The sequence below is a fragment of the Hemitrygon akajei genome, chromosome 2 (assembly GCF_048418815.1).
Source record: "Hemitrygon akajei chromosome 2, sHemAka1.3, whole genome shotgun sequence".
Classification (NCBI taxonomy): Eukaryota; Metazoa; Chordata; class Chondrichthyes; order Myliobatiformes; family Dasyatidae; genus Hemitrygon; species Hemitrygon akajei.
In genome coordinates this window covers 207,762,423-207,777,982 of record NC_133125.1, presented here as the reverse complement: position 1 = coordinate 207,777,982, position 15,560 = coordinate 207,762,423, and positions in this window count along the sequence as shown.

Genomic DNA, 15,560 nt, shown 5'->3' with positions numbered 1-15,560 from the left:
GCTGATGAGAGGTCAGAGTGAGAAGGTGAGGGGAGGGAAAGAAGAAATATAAGTTTGTAGGTGACCGGTGAAACCGAGAGAGGGGGAGTGGTGAAGTAAAGAGCTGGGAAAGAGATTGGTGAAATCGATAAAGGTCTGGAGAAGGGGGAGTCTGATAGAGGACAGGAGGCCTTGGAAGAAAGGGAAGGTGGAGGAGCACCAGAGGGAGGTGATGGGCAGGAAAGGAGACAAGGTGAGAGAGCAAAATGGGAATGGGGAATGGTGAGGGTGTGGCCATTACCGGAAGTTCGAGTAATTGATGTTCATGCCATCAGGTTGGAGGCTACCCAGAGGGAATAATGTTTTGACAAGATATGTGTAGATAGTTCGAACAGAGAAGGGATTACAGATGACCGCCTCCCAGTAAGTCAGGCTGGGACCAAGTGGTTAATGTGTCACTTTGCCCCAGTGAGCATCTTTCTGTTTGTTTTGAAATATTTATGGGAAAATTGGACCAGTGCTGAGCCTGCATCTACCTGGAAAGCAGAGAAGATGTCTCAGGCTCTCTCTCTCGCATTCTCTGCCTCTGACAGAGAGAGAGAGTGAGACACACACACACACACACGCGCGAGCTCAGACATTTACCTTTACCCACAGGCTCGTCTTCATTCACACTTACACCCAGTTTCATCTGAACCTCCCTCAACTTTGATCCCTCTTGTCCTCTCCCTCAGGATTTCTCCTGCCCCTTACCTTCTGTGCACCCTTCCTCAGACCTCATGCCTCCAACACTTCCCCACCCCTCCCTTTGCTGCACCCTGTGCTACCTTCCTGTGACCTCTGCGTTGGGCTCTCCTTCCCACCCGGGTGGGTGACACAGTCCTTGCTTGGGTGACAAATGAACATGTGAGCGAGGCTGAGTGATGGATGGGCCGAGAGGGGCAATGGAACAGTGAGTGAAGGAGGGGCAGAAAGAAACCCACACTCAGACATCGTGTTAATGCTCTGAACTCAGGATTCCGCCAATCCAGCTGATAAACGTTTGGACGTTCAGTTCATGGCGGTACCGCTTTCAACCAGGTGATGGGGATAGTGAGCTGTCCAAGGATCAGTTTGACGGTGAACATCCCCACCTGCTGCTGGAATCCGGTACTGCAGGGAAAGCCGAGAAAAAGAAAGTCAGATTCTCTTCAGCCATTCTTCACCTTTTCCACCTGTCACCTCGCAGCTTCTTCCTTCATGCCCCCTCTCCCACCCCCGACTCACCTGGTGTAACTATCACATGTCATTTGTACTCCTTACCCTCCTCTGCCTTATTCCGACTTTAACCCCCTCCTTCCCAGTCCCGATGAAGGGAAACATCGTCTTGTTTATTCCTTCCATAAATGCAGCCATTCCCGCTGAGTTCCTCCAGCATTTTGTGTTGCTCGGGATTTCCAGCGTCTGTAGACTCCCGTCTGTCAGATCCATTTGTTGTTGTTTGCTTGTTTGTTTATTTGAATCAGACGCTCAAATAACTCAAAATAAACTGAAAATACTTGACCTGTATTCCCAGATCTCTTGGTTCTGCTGCACTCCTCACTCAGGTAGGCCCTACCAAAGTGCAACATTTTGCAGTTGTCCACACTAAATTCCATCTGCCATTTTCCAGTCCGATTTCCAGCTGGACCAGATCCCACTGAAAGCTCTGTTAGTCCTCCTTGCTGTCCACTACACCCCCAATCTTGGTATCATCTGCAAATGTTCTAATCTTCAGCAATGAGACCATTTACACGGAGCCCTGCCACAAGAAAGCAGCAACCGTCATCAAGGACTCCAACCATCCACACCATGCTCTCTTCTCTCCGCTCCCATCGAACGGGACGTTCAGAACCCTTAGGTCCCACACTGCCAAGTTCGTGGACAGCTGTTACCCTACAACCATCAGGCTCTTGAACCGGCGTGGACAACTCACTCACCACAACTCTGAACCGATCCCACACCCTAGACTCACCTTCAACAACTCTTTACAAGTAATTTTTCTTCATTCCGACAGCAGTGCACACTGCCCACCGTCCCACTGTTTCAGTCTCCTGCAACGCTGCAGTCGGTGACATCAGCGAGGAACCGCGTGGTCCACAGGGCCGCGTCCAATGGCGCGCGTCTTCCAGGCCACACCTGGAGATACTGAAACGCGGGACCACACGATGAGAACCCACTGCCCGTGGAGAACCATAGTCTGAACTGCAACTGTAGATCACTGACAGGACCCCGGCCATCTTGAAATGAAATGAAATTAGGCTATCTGAACATATCTTAAAAGCTCCATATGTACCCACACCACCCCAGGCACCCAGCACTCTCTGTGTAAGAAAAAACTTACCCCTCACATCTCCTTTGAAAATACCCCCCTCATCTTAACTGCATGCCCTCTGGTATTAGAGATTTCAACCCTAGACAACAGATACTGTCTGTCTACTCTATCTGTTCCTCTCATAATCTCTATCAGATCTCCCTTCAGACTCCGTCGCTCCTGGGAAAACAACCCAGCCTCCTGTTATCGTGTTGTGTAATCCAGGCAGTTCCCTGGTAAACCTCTTCCGCATCCTCTCCGAACCCTTCCCGCGATCCCTCATGGTCTTACCTATCAGATCCTCTTCTGCTCCATGTGGAATAACCCCAGGGTCTCCAGACTATGCATGGAACGACCATCTCTCATCCCCGGACTAATTCCAGTCAAACATTTCTGCACTCTCTCTACATCCTGCACATTTTCCCTGAAGCCTGGCCCTCCTCCCCAGGACTGAATCCAATCCTCAGGGTCACAGATTCATCATCACCGCTTACATGTGTGGTTTTGCAGGAGCAAAGTTCAAAGTGAAAGTAAACTTTATGATCAGAGTACAGACACGTCTTCACACACAACCCCGAGATTCTTCTTCTGTGGGCACACTGAGCAAATCTATAGAACAGTATGTAAACAGGATCAACGGACAACAAACCGTGCCAATGCAAATATAAATAACTAGCAATAAATAATGATCATGGAATAACAACATAAAGAATTTGTAAAGTGAGACAATTGGCTGTGGGAACACCAGAAGCAGAATGAGTGTATTTATCCCCTTTTGTGAAAGAAACTGATGGTTGAGGGGTAGCAGCTGTTTTGAATGTGGTGGAGTGGCCAGTCGTGACACTTGTACCTTCTGCCTGATGGCAACAGCGAGAAAAGGGTTAAATGTGATGACATAGAAACACTATAAACTACAAAAGTAAATACAGTGTAATAAAAAGGAATAAAGAAGAAAATATAGAGGTCCGATGGGTTAGATTGTTCGGGGTCAGAGGTCAGTTGTCTGCGAGTCTGAGCCAGGATGTGGGGTTGTAAAGTGTTGTAGTCAAGGACTGAAGGCCTAGAGGCGGCCTGTCCTGTGTTTGGCCCAGAGGCAGCCTGTCCAACGCCAAGGACCAAAGGCCTAGAGGTGCCTTGTCCTGTGGTTGGAAGTGTGTGTGAGAGAGGTTTGTTCTGCTGTTGTGGTCTTGTTTTTGTTGTGTTGTTGTTCTGACCGTTCTGGGCACCCTCGGGGTTCTGTACCTCTTCTCCACGAGGTCTTGGGCAATCAGTGACACAAGAGATTCTGGAGACGCTGGAAATTCAGAACAACTCACACACAAAATACTGCAACAGAAATTTTATTGTTTTCTTTATTTTTCAAAATATTGACTATTTATTTCTCTCCATAAATACAACACAGTACAGGTGCTTCACCTAATGATGGAGTGCTGACATTTTAGTCTGCTCTACCATAAACATAACCCTTCCTTCCACATAGCTCTCCACTTTTCCTTCATCCTCGTGCTTGTCTGAGCATCTTAAATGCCCCGAATGTATCTGCCTCCACCACCACCCTTGCAGAGCGTTCCACGCACCCACCACTCTCTGTGTAAAAATCTACCGCTGACAACCCCCCCAGACCTTCCTCCATTCTTCTTAAAATGATGCCCCCTAGTATTAGCCATTGCTGACCTGGGAAATACTTTCTATGGTTTATGCTGACTGCCCTCCAGGTGAAAACACTGTCCCTCAGATTCCTGTTAACTCTTACCCATCTCACAAGAGTTCGAACCTTATCACTATTGACTAAGGATGTAATATCAACTAAATCTTGCCTTTAGTAAACACTAGCATCGGTGACAGTGACATTTTTACAGGATTGTTGTAAAAATCCACCCAATTCGGGTGTCACAGTAGCCCAGTAGTTAACGTAACACTATTTCAGAGCCTGTGCCCGGGGTCAATTCCCGCTGCTGTCTGTCAGGCATTTGTAGATTCTTCCTGTGACCGTGTGTGTTTCCTCCGGATGCTCCGGTTTCCTCCCACATTCCAACGATGTATAGGTTGGGGTCAGTAAGTTGTGGACGTGCTGTGTTGGGGCCAGAAGAGTGGTGACTCTCGCCGGGAGCACAGCCTCAGAATGTGTTGGTGACCGACACAAACGACCCATTTCACTGTATGTTTCAGTGTGACAGGGAAAGCCAATTTAAATTCACAAATGCTGTTCAGGGAGGACAGCTGCCTTCCTTACCCCCTCTGGACTGGACGAGACTTCGGATTCTTGGCAATATCACCGTCCCAGAGTTTCCCCCGCTACGCTGATCGTCAAGCCACCCGACCCAGGAGTGAAGGATGAGGGACAAAATGGGCCAGGGAAGGGAACCGATCGTCCCTGGAGTACAACAGTAAGACACTTTGAAAAGCAGCTGAATTGAAACTGGCTGTCAAAGAGTGAAGAGCAAATTTAGGTCAACAGGTTTTGAAGGAAGTCAAGTTTCAGAATGAGAAGGCAACGGGATAGAATTACAGTCGTGTGTTACCAGACTTAACCCACACAAGGCGCTGTAATGATTAACAAATGCAATGCCAGGTTATTGGGTGAGACAGAGGACAAGAGAAAAATATATCAGCACTATGCGTGGGGGTGGGGGAGACTGTTGAGTCATATCTCTTCCGAAAGAGATGACAGGTGAGCAAGGCAGGAAAGCTGAGAGCAAAAGCTGTGAACAGAAACTCTGGCAGGGAAATGACAAACAATGGGAACGTCTCCGCAGCTGAGCGATAGAGACTTGGTTCCAATTCTGCTCACCGCACTTTAGGAAGACAGGATTTCCCAGTGTGGGTCAAGAACTAGAATCAGAATCAGGTTTATTATCGCTGACATATGTTGTGAAATTTATTGGTCCGCGGCAGCAGGAGAGCGCAGTAAATAATTTTACTGTACGTTACAATAAGAAATAAATCCGTGGTGCAGAGTAGTGAGACTGCTGATGGTCCATTCAGAAATGTGATGGCGGAAAGAACAAAGTGTCCCGAAAACATCAAATGTGTCTTCAGGCTCCTGTACCTTCCCCTGATGGCATCGGAGAACTTGTCCTGGATGGCGAGGATTTTAATGATGGACTCCACACTCTGGAGGCAGCCTCATTTGAAGATATCCATAATGGTGGGGAGGCTAGTGCCACGATGGAGCCGGCTGAGTTTTCAAACCTCTGTGATGGTTTCCGATCCCGTGCAATGGTACCTCACACTGTCGGTATGTGACTGGAATGAATGCTCCATACAGGACATGTGTGGAGTGAGGGATTTTGATTGTGCAAAAAGACTGGGGAGGAGGGAAGAGGGCTGTCCTCCAAGCAAAGAGAGATCAGGTGAAGTCCTGCCGAATTTATTGTGGTGTGTACAAGGCATCGTTACAGTCTGGAGGCACCACAGGCTGCAGATGCTGGAATCCAGAGCAACACACAAAATGCTGGAGGAGTGTCAGTGGGCCAGGCGGTATCTGTGGAGGGAAACAGGCAGTCCAGTTCTGTTCAGAGGAAGGGTTTTGAGGGGAAATGATGACTGTCCATCTCCCTCCATAGATGCTGCCTGACCCCTAACCCCGCTGAGGAATCAGACACCCCACCATCTCCAGCAGCTCATGTGTTGCAATGAAACACTTTCAGCAGCAATACAGGCACAGACAATGGCAGAAAACTTAAATTCTGCTTCAGGTTTATAAAGCAGTGAAGGAAGTGAGCTAGAAAGGACGAGGGGAGAGTGAACGGAGGAGTTTCACACCATGAACGGTTTAACAGAGGATAGTTAACAGAAGACCAGGCAGTAAACAGTTTAATGGGGTTGGGGGGAAATGGTGGAAGTGAAGGAAATGAATTCTGTGCTAAACACGAAACAGCAGAACCTCACTTCAGGAAGTCTGATCACCTGTCTGTACTTCTACTCCCCGAGTACAGGCAGAGACTGAAGACTGCAGCACCAGCAGTGAGGACCAAGAAGGTTTGGACAAGGGAAGCACAGGAGCGCCTACAGGACTGCTTTGAATCGGTGGACTGGACTGTATTCAGGGATCCATCTTCGAATCCAGATGAGTATGCCGCAGTTGTTTAATGCCGGCTTCATTAAAACCTGTGTGGATGAGTGTGTGCCTATTAAAATTTGCCGTACATTTCCAAACCAAAAGCCGTGGATGAACCAGGAGGTATGTCGTCTGCTGAGGGCTAGATCTGTGGTATGAGTCTTGGCAACCCAGGTCTGAACCAGAAAGCCAGTCAGACTTGTGGAGGGCTATTTCAAGAGTGACGAAATAATTCCGAGCAAAGCTGTAGGCAACATCGGATGCATGGCAACTCTGGCAGGGTTCGCAGGACATTACTTCCTACAAAGTGAAACCCCATAGTATGACTGGCACCGATGCTTCACTACCAGATGAGCTCAACGCCTTCTATGCCCGCTTTGAAAGGTGCACCTGGTGACTCTGAGATCTCTGTCTCGGAAGCCGATGTCAGGCTGGCTTTCCGGAGGGAGAACCCTCGCCAGGCAGCAGGCCCAGTTGGACTACCTGGTCATGCTCTGAAAACTTGTGCCAACCAACTGGCAGGTACATTTTCAACCTCTCGTTGCTATGGTGCGAAGTTCCCACCTGCTTCAAAAGGGCAACAATTATACCAGTGCCCAAGAAGAGTAGTGTGAGCTGCCTTAATAACTATCGTCCAGTAGCACTCACATCGACAGTGACTGAGTGGTTGGTTGTGGCTAGATTCAACTCCTATCTCAGCAAGGACCTGGACCTGCTGTAATTTGCCTATCGCCACAATAGGTCGACAGCACCCACAATCTCAATGGCTCTCCACATGGCCTTGGATCACCCGGACAATACAAATACCTCCGTCAGGATGCTGTTCATTCACTGTAGCTCAGCGTTTAACACCATCATTCCTACAGTCCTTATCAATAAGCTACGGAACCTGAGTCTCTGTATCTCCCTCTGCATCTGGATCATTGACTTCCAAACTGGAAGACCACAATATGTGCGGATTGGTAATAATATCTCCACCTCGCTGACGATCAACGCTGGCACACAACAGGGACGTGTGCTCACCCACAGCTCTACTTTCTCTGTGTGGCTGGGTAAAGCTCAAATGCCATCTGTGAATTTGCTGATGATAGAACCATTGTTGGTAGGATCTCAGGTGGTGACGAGAAGGAGTACAGGAGCGAGATATTCCAGCTAGTTGAGTGGAGTTATAGCAACAACCTTGCACTCAACGTCAGTAAGACCAAAGAACTGATTGTGGACTTCAGAAAGGGTAGGACGAGGGAACATGAACCAATCCTCATAGAGGGATCAGAAGCGGAGAGAGTGAGCAATTGGTTCCTGGGTGTCGAGATCTCTGAAGATCTAATCTGGTCTAACCAGAACAGGAGCTATTTTTCATTGGGATTTTGAGGAGATTTGGTTTGTCACCTAAACCAGTTGAAAACTTCTATAGATGTACCATGGACAGCATTCTGAGAGGCCGCATCACTGTCTGGTTTGGGGACGGTGTGACTGCATGGGATCAAAAGCAGCAACATAAAGTTGTAGAATTAGTCAGCTCCATCTTGGCTACTAGCCTCCATGGTATTCAAAACATTTTCAAGGAGCGGTGCCTCAGAAAGGCAGCGTCCATCATTATGGACCCCCATCACCCAGGACATGTCCTCTTCTCCTTGTTACCATCAGGAAGGAGGTACGGAAGCATGAGGGCACACACTCAGTGATTCAGGAACAGTTTCTGCCCCTCTCCCATTCGATTCCTAAATGGACACTGACCCTGTGAACACTACCTCAACTTTTTTATTATAATTGCTTTCGCACAATTTTTAATCTAGTCAAAATTATCTGGATAGACAGGGTCTGATTAGGAATAGTCAGCATGGATTTGTGTGTGGAAGGTCATGTTTGACTAATCTTATTGAATTTTTTGAAGAGGTTACGAGGGAAGTTGATGAGGGTAAAGCAGTGGATGTTGTCTATATGGACTTCAGTAAAGCCTTTGACAAGGTTCCGCACAGAAGGTTAGTTAGGAAGGTTCAATCGTTAGGTATTAATATTGAAGTAGTAAAATGGATTCAACAGTGGCTAGATGGGAGATGCCAGAGAGTAGTGGCGGATAACTGTTTGTCAGGTTGGAGGCTGGTGACTAGTGGTGTGCCTCAGGGATCTGTACTGGGTCCAATGTTGTTTGTCATATACATTAATGATCTGGATGATGGGGTGGTAAATTGGATTAGTAAGTATGCAGATGATACTAAAGTAGGTGGTGTTGTGGATAATGAAGTAGGTTTTCAAAGCTTGCAGAGAGATTTAGGCCAGTTAGAAGAGTGGGCTGAACGATGGCAGATGGAGTTTAATGCTGATAAGTGTGAGGTCCTACATTTTGGTAGGAATAATCCAAATAGGACATACATTGTAAATGGTAGGGCATTGAAGAATGCAGTAGAACAGAGTGATCTAGGAATAATGTGGTATATTTCCCTGAAGGTGGAATCTCATGTGGATAGGGTGGTGACGAAAGCTTTTGGTATGCTGGCCTTTATGAATCAGTGCATTGAGTATAGGAGTTGGGATATAATGTTAAAATTGTACAAGGCAGTGGTAAGGCCAAATTTGGAGTGTTGTGTACAGTTCTGGTCACCGAATTATAGGAAAGATATCAACAAAATAGAGAGAGTACAGAGAAGATTTAATAGAATGTTACCTGGGTTTCAGCACCTAATTTACAGGGAAAGGCTGAACAAGTTAGTTCTTTATTCTTTGGAGTGTAGAAGGTTGAGGGGGGACTTGATAGAGGAATTTAAAATTATGAGGGGGTTAGATAGAGTTGATGTGGTTAGGCATTTTCCACTGAGAGTAGGGGAGATTGAAACAAGAGGACATGATCCGAGAATTAGGGGACAGAAGTTTAAGGGTAACACGAGGGGGAATTTCTTTACTCAGAGAGTGGTAGCTGTGTGGAACGAGCTTCCAGTAGAAATGGTAGAGGCAGGTTCGGTATTGTCATTTAAAGTAAAATTGGATAGGAATATGGACAGGAAAGGAATGGAGGGTTATGGAATGAGGGCAGGTCGGTGGGATTAGGTGAAAGTAAGCATTCAGCGTGGACTAGAAGGGCCGAGATTACCTGTTCCCGTGCTGTAATTGTTATATGGTTATTTGGTTATACATATACTGTAATTGATTTACTTATTTATTTACTTATTAGTTTTTGTTCTTCTATGTTATCTATTGAACTGAACTGCTGCTGCTAAGTTAACAATTTCACAACACATGCCGGTGATAATAAACCTGATTTGATTCTGATTCCTTCCTCGGTTTAGCGATCTGTCTGTGTATGAGTGGGCCACAAGTACCTCATTTCGACTTTCTTCTGGGCAGTCGGTGGGCAGTTAATGTTGGCCCAGCTACCAATGCCCACATTCCAGCCGAGTTACAGCATTGTGTTCTGTTCGTCCTGCAGTACCGGTTCCCAGCAGCAGGTGGGGATCCTGCACCGTGAAACGAGAAATAAGGGGAAATCTGCAGTGCTGGAAATTGTTATCCTCTCCCTGTCCCAGTGTGGAGCACCTTCCTGCTTCAAATTATCCTCCATCGTCCCTGTACCAAACAAGACCAAGGTAACATGCCCGAAAAACTAACGTCCTGTTGCACTCACCTCAATGATAAGCAAATGCTTTGAGAGTTTGCTCAAGGACTACATCTACAGCTTGCTATCACCCACACCGGACCCCCTGCAATTCACAACCGATCAACAGATGATGCAATAGCCACTGCTCGACATACCGTCCTTACATATCTGGAGAAGAATGATGCTTATGTGAGAATGCTGTTCTTGGACTACAGCATTCAACACAATTCCCTCCAGGCTCGACAGGCAGCTCAGAAACCTCTGCCTTGTGCATCTGGATCCTGGACTTCCTGTCAGATCGCTAGCAGCTTCCTCACCTCCACCCCTCCGACTCTCAACACACGAGCTCCTCAGGGCTGTGTCGACACCCACAGCTCCAATCTGCTGATTAAATTTGCTGACGACACTACATTGATTGGCCTAATCTCAAACAATAACGAGGTGGCCTACAGGGAAGAAGTCATCTCTCTGACACAGTGGTGTCAAGAAAACAACATCTCCCTCAATGTCGCAAAAACAAAGGAGCTGGTTGTGGATTACAGGAGGGATGGAGACGGGCTAACCCCTATTGAATCAATGGATCTGGGGTTGAGAGGGTAAACAGCTTCAAGTTCCTCAGCATCCACATCACCAAGGAACTCACGTGGTCTGTACAAAACAGCGCCTCTTTCACCTCAGACGGTTGAGGAAGTTCAGTATGGGTCCCCAAATCCTAAGAACTTTCTGCAGGGGCACAATTGAGAGCATCCTGACTGGTATATGGGAACTGTACCTCTCTTAATCGCAGGATTCGGCAGAGAGTGGTGCCGACAGCCCAGCACATCCGTACTTGTGAACTTCCCATGATTCAGGACATTTACAAGGACAGGTGTGTAAAAAGGGCCCGTAGGATCACTGGGGACACATGTCACCCTGATCACAATCTAATCCAGCTGCCACCATCCGGGAAGCGGTACCACAGCATAAACCCCAGGACCAACAGGCTCCAGTGCAGCTTCTCCCATCGGGCCATCAAACATCACACTGACTGTTCTGTTCATTATAAATTACTATGATTGCACATTGAGACGGAGATTTTTACTCCACATGTATGTGAAGGATGTCAGAAATAAAGTCATTTCAATTCAATCCGAGCAACACACACAAAATGCTGGAGAAACTCAGCAGGGCAGGCAGCATCTACGAAAAAAAGTACAGTCGACATTTCGGGCCGAGACTCTTCAGCAGGACTGGAGAAAAAAACATGAGGAATCAGTCAAAAGGTGGTGGGGGGTCGGGGTGAGAAACACGAGGTGATGGGTGAAACCGGAAGCTGGGAAATTGATTGGGTGAAAGAGATACAGGACTGGAGAAGGGTGAGTTCTATAGGAGAGAACGGGAGTCCATGGAAGAAAAGTGGGAGGAGCACCAGAGGGAGGCGATGGGCAGGTGAGGAGATGAAGTGAGGGAGGGAAAATGGGCACAGGGAATGGTGAAGGAGGGGTGGCCATTACTGGAAGTTCGATAAATCGATGTTCATGCCATCAGGTTGGAGGCTACCCAGACGGAATATGAGATATTGCTCCTCCAACTGAGTGTGGCCTCATCGCGACAGTAGAGGAGGCCCTCGATGGACATATGGGAATAGGCAGTGGAATTAAAATGGGCGGCTACTGGGAGATCCTGCTTTTTCTGGTGAAGCAGACTCCCAATCTATGTCGGGTCTCACCGATGTACAGGCCACACCAGAGGCACCAAACACAGTGTATGACCCCACCTGACACACAGGTGAAGTGTCGCCCCACCTGGAAGTGCCAGGAGGGAGTTCAGTGGGAAGGGACGAATGGACACGAGTCGTGTAGGGAGTGATCCCTGCTGAAAGCAGAAAGTGGGGGAGAGGGAAAGATGTGCTTGGTGGTGGGATCCTGTTGGAGACGGTGGAAATTACAGAAATTATTAAGAGTGAGGACAAGTTCCGTTAGACGGAGGAGAGTGGTGGTGGAAGGGAACTGGTTGGGACGGGTGTCCAGAAAGAAAGAGAGAGCTCTGAGGCCTTCCTGCTGGTGGATAAAGGTGTACAGGGACTGGATATCCACAGTGAAAATAAGATGCTCGGGGCCAGGGAACGTGAAATCATTGAAAGATCCAGAGTCTGCGAAGTCACTGAGGGTTCACTCCATGCTGTGACAGTGACCCCTGACCCTCAACTCCTCAGACAGGGGAAACATCCTCCCTGCATCCTGTCTGTTGAGCCCTGAACGATTTTGCGCTTCCCCGAGATCTCCTCTCATTCTTCTAAACAGGAGAATGTTATGTTCTCTGAGAACATACAACAGTACAGCACAGGAACAGGCACAGAAACTGAAATTCCTGATGTGGACTGTGAAGTTTGTCTAAAGTTACAACAGGACCTCAATCAACTGGGAATATGGGCAAAGGAATGGCAGAAAGAATTCAAAATAGAAATGGGCAAAGTGATGCATTTTGGAAAGTTAAAACCAGGACAGAATGTACACAGTGAATGTCAGGGCCCTGGGGAGTGTTGTAGAATAGAAACACCCAGGGGAACAAGTACATAGTTCCTGAGAGTAGAGACACAGGTAGACAGTGTAGTGAACAAGGGGTCTGGTACACTGGCCTTCATCGATCGGGGATTAAGTACATGAGATGGTTTGTCGTGTTACAGCTGTACAAGACATTGGGGAGACCACACTCAGAGTACTGGGTGCAGTTCTGGTCACCGAGCTGTAGAAAGGATGACATTCAGCTGGAATGTGTGCAGACAAGATTCACAGGAATGTTACCGGGGCTCAAGGGCTTCAGGAGAATCTGGATCGACCTGGACTGTTTTCCTGAAGCAAAGGAGACTGAGGGTGGACATTATTGTGATTGATGAAATCCTGCAGGGCAGTGATGAGGTCGATGGTCACAGTCTTTCCCCAGGGGAGGGGAGTCTAAAACTAGAGGATATAGATTTAAGCTCAGAGGGTAAAGATTAGCAGGGGACCTGAGTGGCAAATTTTCCACAGTCGGTGGTCGGTAAATGGGATGAGCTGCCGGAGGAAATGGTAGAGGCCGATAGAATTGAAACATTTTTAGGACATTTGGATTGAAAACGTTCAGAGGAATGCTGGCCAAATGCTGTCAAGTGGGACGTGCTGAGGAAGCCACCTTGGTTGTCAGGGACATGTTACGTCGAAGGGCCGGTGTGCGTGCTGTCACCTCCATTAGTCTCATTAGGAAGAGTGGGACCTCACATCAGAGCAGGGCTGTACAGGGGGGAAGTCAGGAAGTTTTCCTGCATCCGTGTTTGAGTAATCCCAGTGTATCCAACACCTCACAATCTTCTGCTGCATCAAGATCCCCCATTTCAGTGCCAAAGATATTTGCCTGACAATTTAAATAATTGATATTTAATCACCATGTCACCCTCCTGCTTTACATCTCTATTTATTCCCCGGACCCTTCTATCCTCCCTCTGGTCAGTCTGTACACTGCTCTGAAGAACATCAGAAACAGAAGCAAGGAGGCCATTCAGCCCCTCACACCTGCTCTCCCATTAGACATGATCAATACCACTTCCCTGTGCTCATGCTGTTTCTACTGATTCACTTTGTATCCAAAACTCTGTCCACGTCTCTCCTCAACATAGTTAATGTGTAAATGTGCAGAGCCCTGTTAGAATGTGAGCTGTGTAAATACATTTATTCACCTCTGAATGGTCGTCCCCTCTCTGTGTCTCCTTATCCTGACATCCCCGTTACCAGTAACATCATCCCTGCATCTACCTGGGGAGGCTGGAGTAAATCTCAGACTCTCTCTCTGTCTCCATCATACACAAATACACTCAGGGGGCTTCACCATTTACATTTCTCCATTGCGTCAATGACCAACACAGTCTGCCCGAGGATTGTGCTGGGATCAGCCTGCATGTGTTGCCACACTTCCGGCTCCAAAATATCATGTCCCCATCTCTCTCCCCTTCACCGTACCTCTCCGGGTAGTTCCAACCTGAGCATCGGTTTCTCTAATGGTCCACTCCCCTCTCCTATCACATTCCTCTTTTTTTATCCCCCTTCCGGAGGAAATTACACTGCACTCCCATTTTTTCTTCAATCAGATGCTGGAAGAACTAAAACAAAACAGAAATTACTTGAAACCCACAACAGAGCAGGCAGTGTTTGAATCAATTCCAGGAGAGGTCACCAATGTGGAACGTGAAGCCTGTTCCTCTCTCCACTGATCCTGACCAACCTGCTTTTCCCCCCGCATTTCCTGCATATAAACTGGGTCCAAAACTGAATTCAATGTAGAGATCCGGAATCTATTTGTCTCGTAAATTAGAGGAACAGCTCCCCATTTTTCATCAGGGTGATTGGCAACCTGGCAGCATCAACATCGAACTTTCAAACTTCTGGAAGTCGTTCCCTGTCACTTTTCCCGTTTAATTGTCTCTCTCCTCCTGCTCCACCAGCCCCATCACCCCCTCTCTTTCCCCTCCTTCCCCACCCTCTCCATCTGCCCATCCCCCACACACTCCTCCCCACCCTCTCCATCTGGCCATCACCCACACTCCTCCCCACCCTCTCCATCTGCCCATCACCCACACACTCCTCCCCACTTTCTCCATCTGCCCATCCCCCACACACTCCTCCCCACCCTCTCCATCTGCCCATCACCCACACACTCCTCCCCACCTCTCCATCTGCCCATCACCCACACTCCTCCCCACCCTCTCCATCTGCCCATCACCCACACACTCCTCCCCACCTTCTCCATCTGCCCATCCCCCACACACTCCTCCCCACCCTCTCCATCTGCCCATCACCCACACACTCCTCCTCACCTCTCCATCTGCCCATCCCCCACACTCCTCCCCACCCTCTCCATCTGCCCATCACCCACACACTCCTCCCCACCTTCTCCATCTGCCCATCCCCCACACACTCCTCCCCACCCTCTCCATCTGCCCATCACCCACACACTCCTCCCCACCTCTCCATCTGCCCATCCCCCAAACTCCTCCCCCACCCTCTCCATCTGCCCATCACCCACACACTCCTCCCCACCCTCTCCATCTGCCCATCCCCCACACTCCTCCCCCACCCTCTCCATCTGCCCATCACCCACACACTCCTCCCCACCCACTCCATCTGCCCATCACCCACAGACTCCTCCCCACACTCTCCATCTTCCCATCACCCACACACTCCTCCCCACCCACTCCATCTGCCCATCAGCCACACACTCCTCCCCCACCCTCTCCATCTGCTCATCACCCTCACACTCCTACCCCACCCTTTCCATCTGCCCATCAGCTACACACTCCTCCCCACCTCTCCATCTGCCCATCATCTACACACTCCTCCCCACCCTCTCCATCTGCCCATCACCCACACACTCCTTCCCACCCTCTCCATCTGCCCACCCCCCACAAACTCCTCCCCACCCTCTCCATCTGCCCATCAGCTACACACTCCTCCCCACCCTCTCCATCTGCTCATCACCCACACACTCCTCCCCACCCTCTCCATCTGCCCATCACCAACACACTCCTTCCCACCCTCTCCATCTGCCCACTACCCACACACTCCTCCCCACTCTCTCCTTCTGCCCAT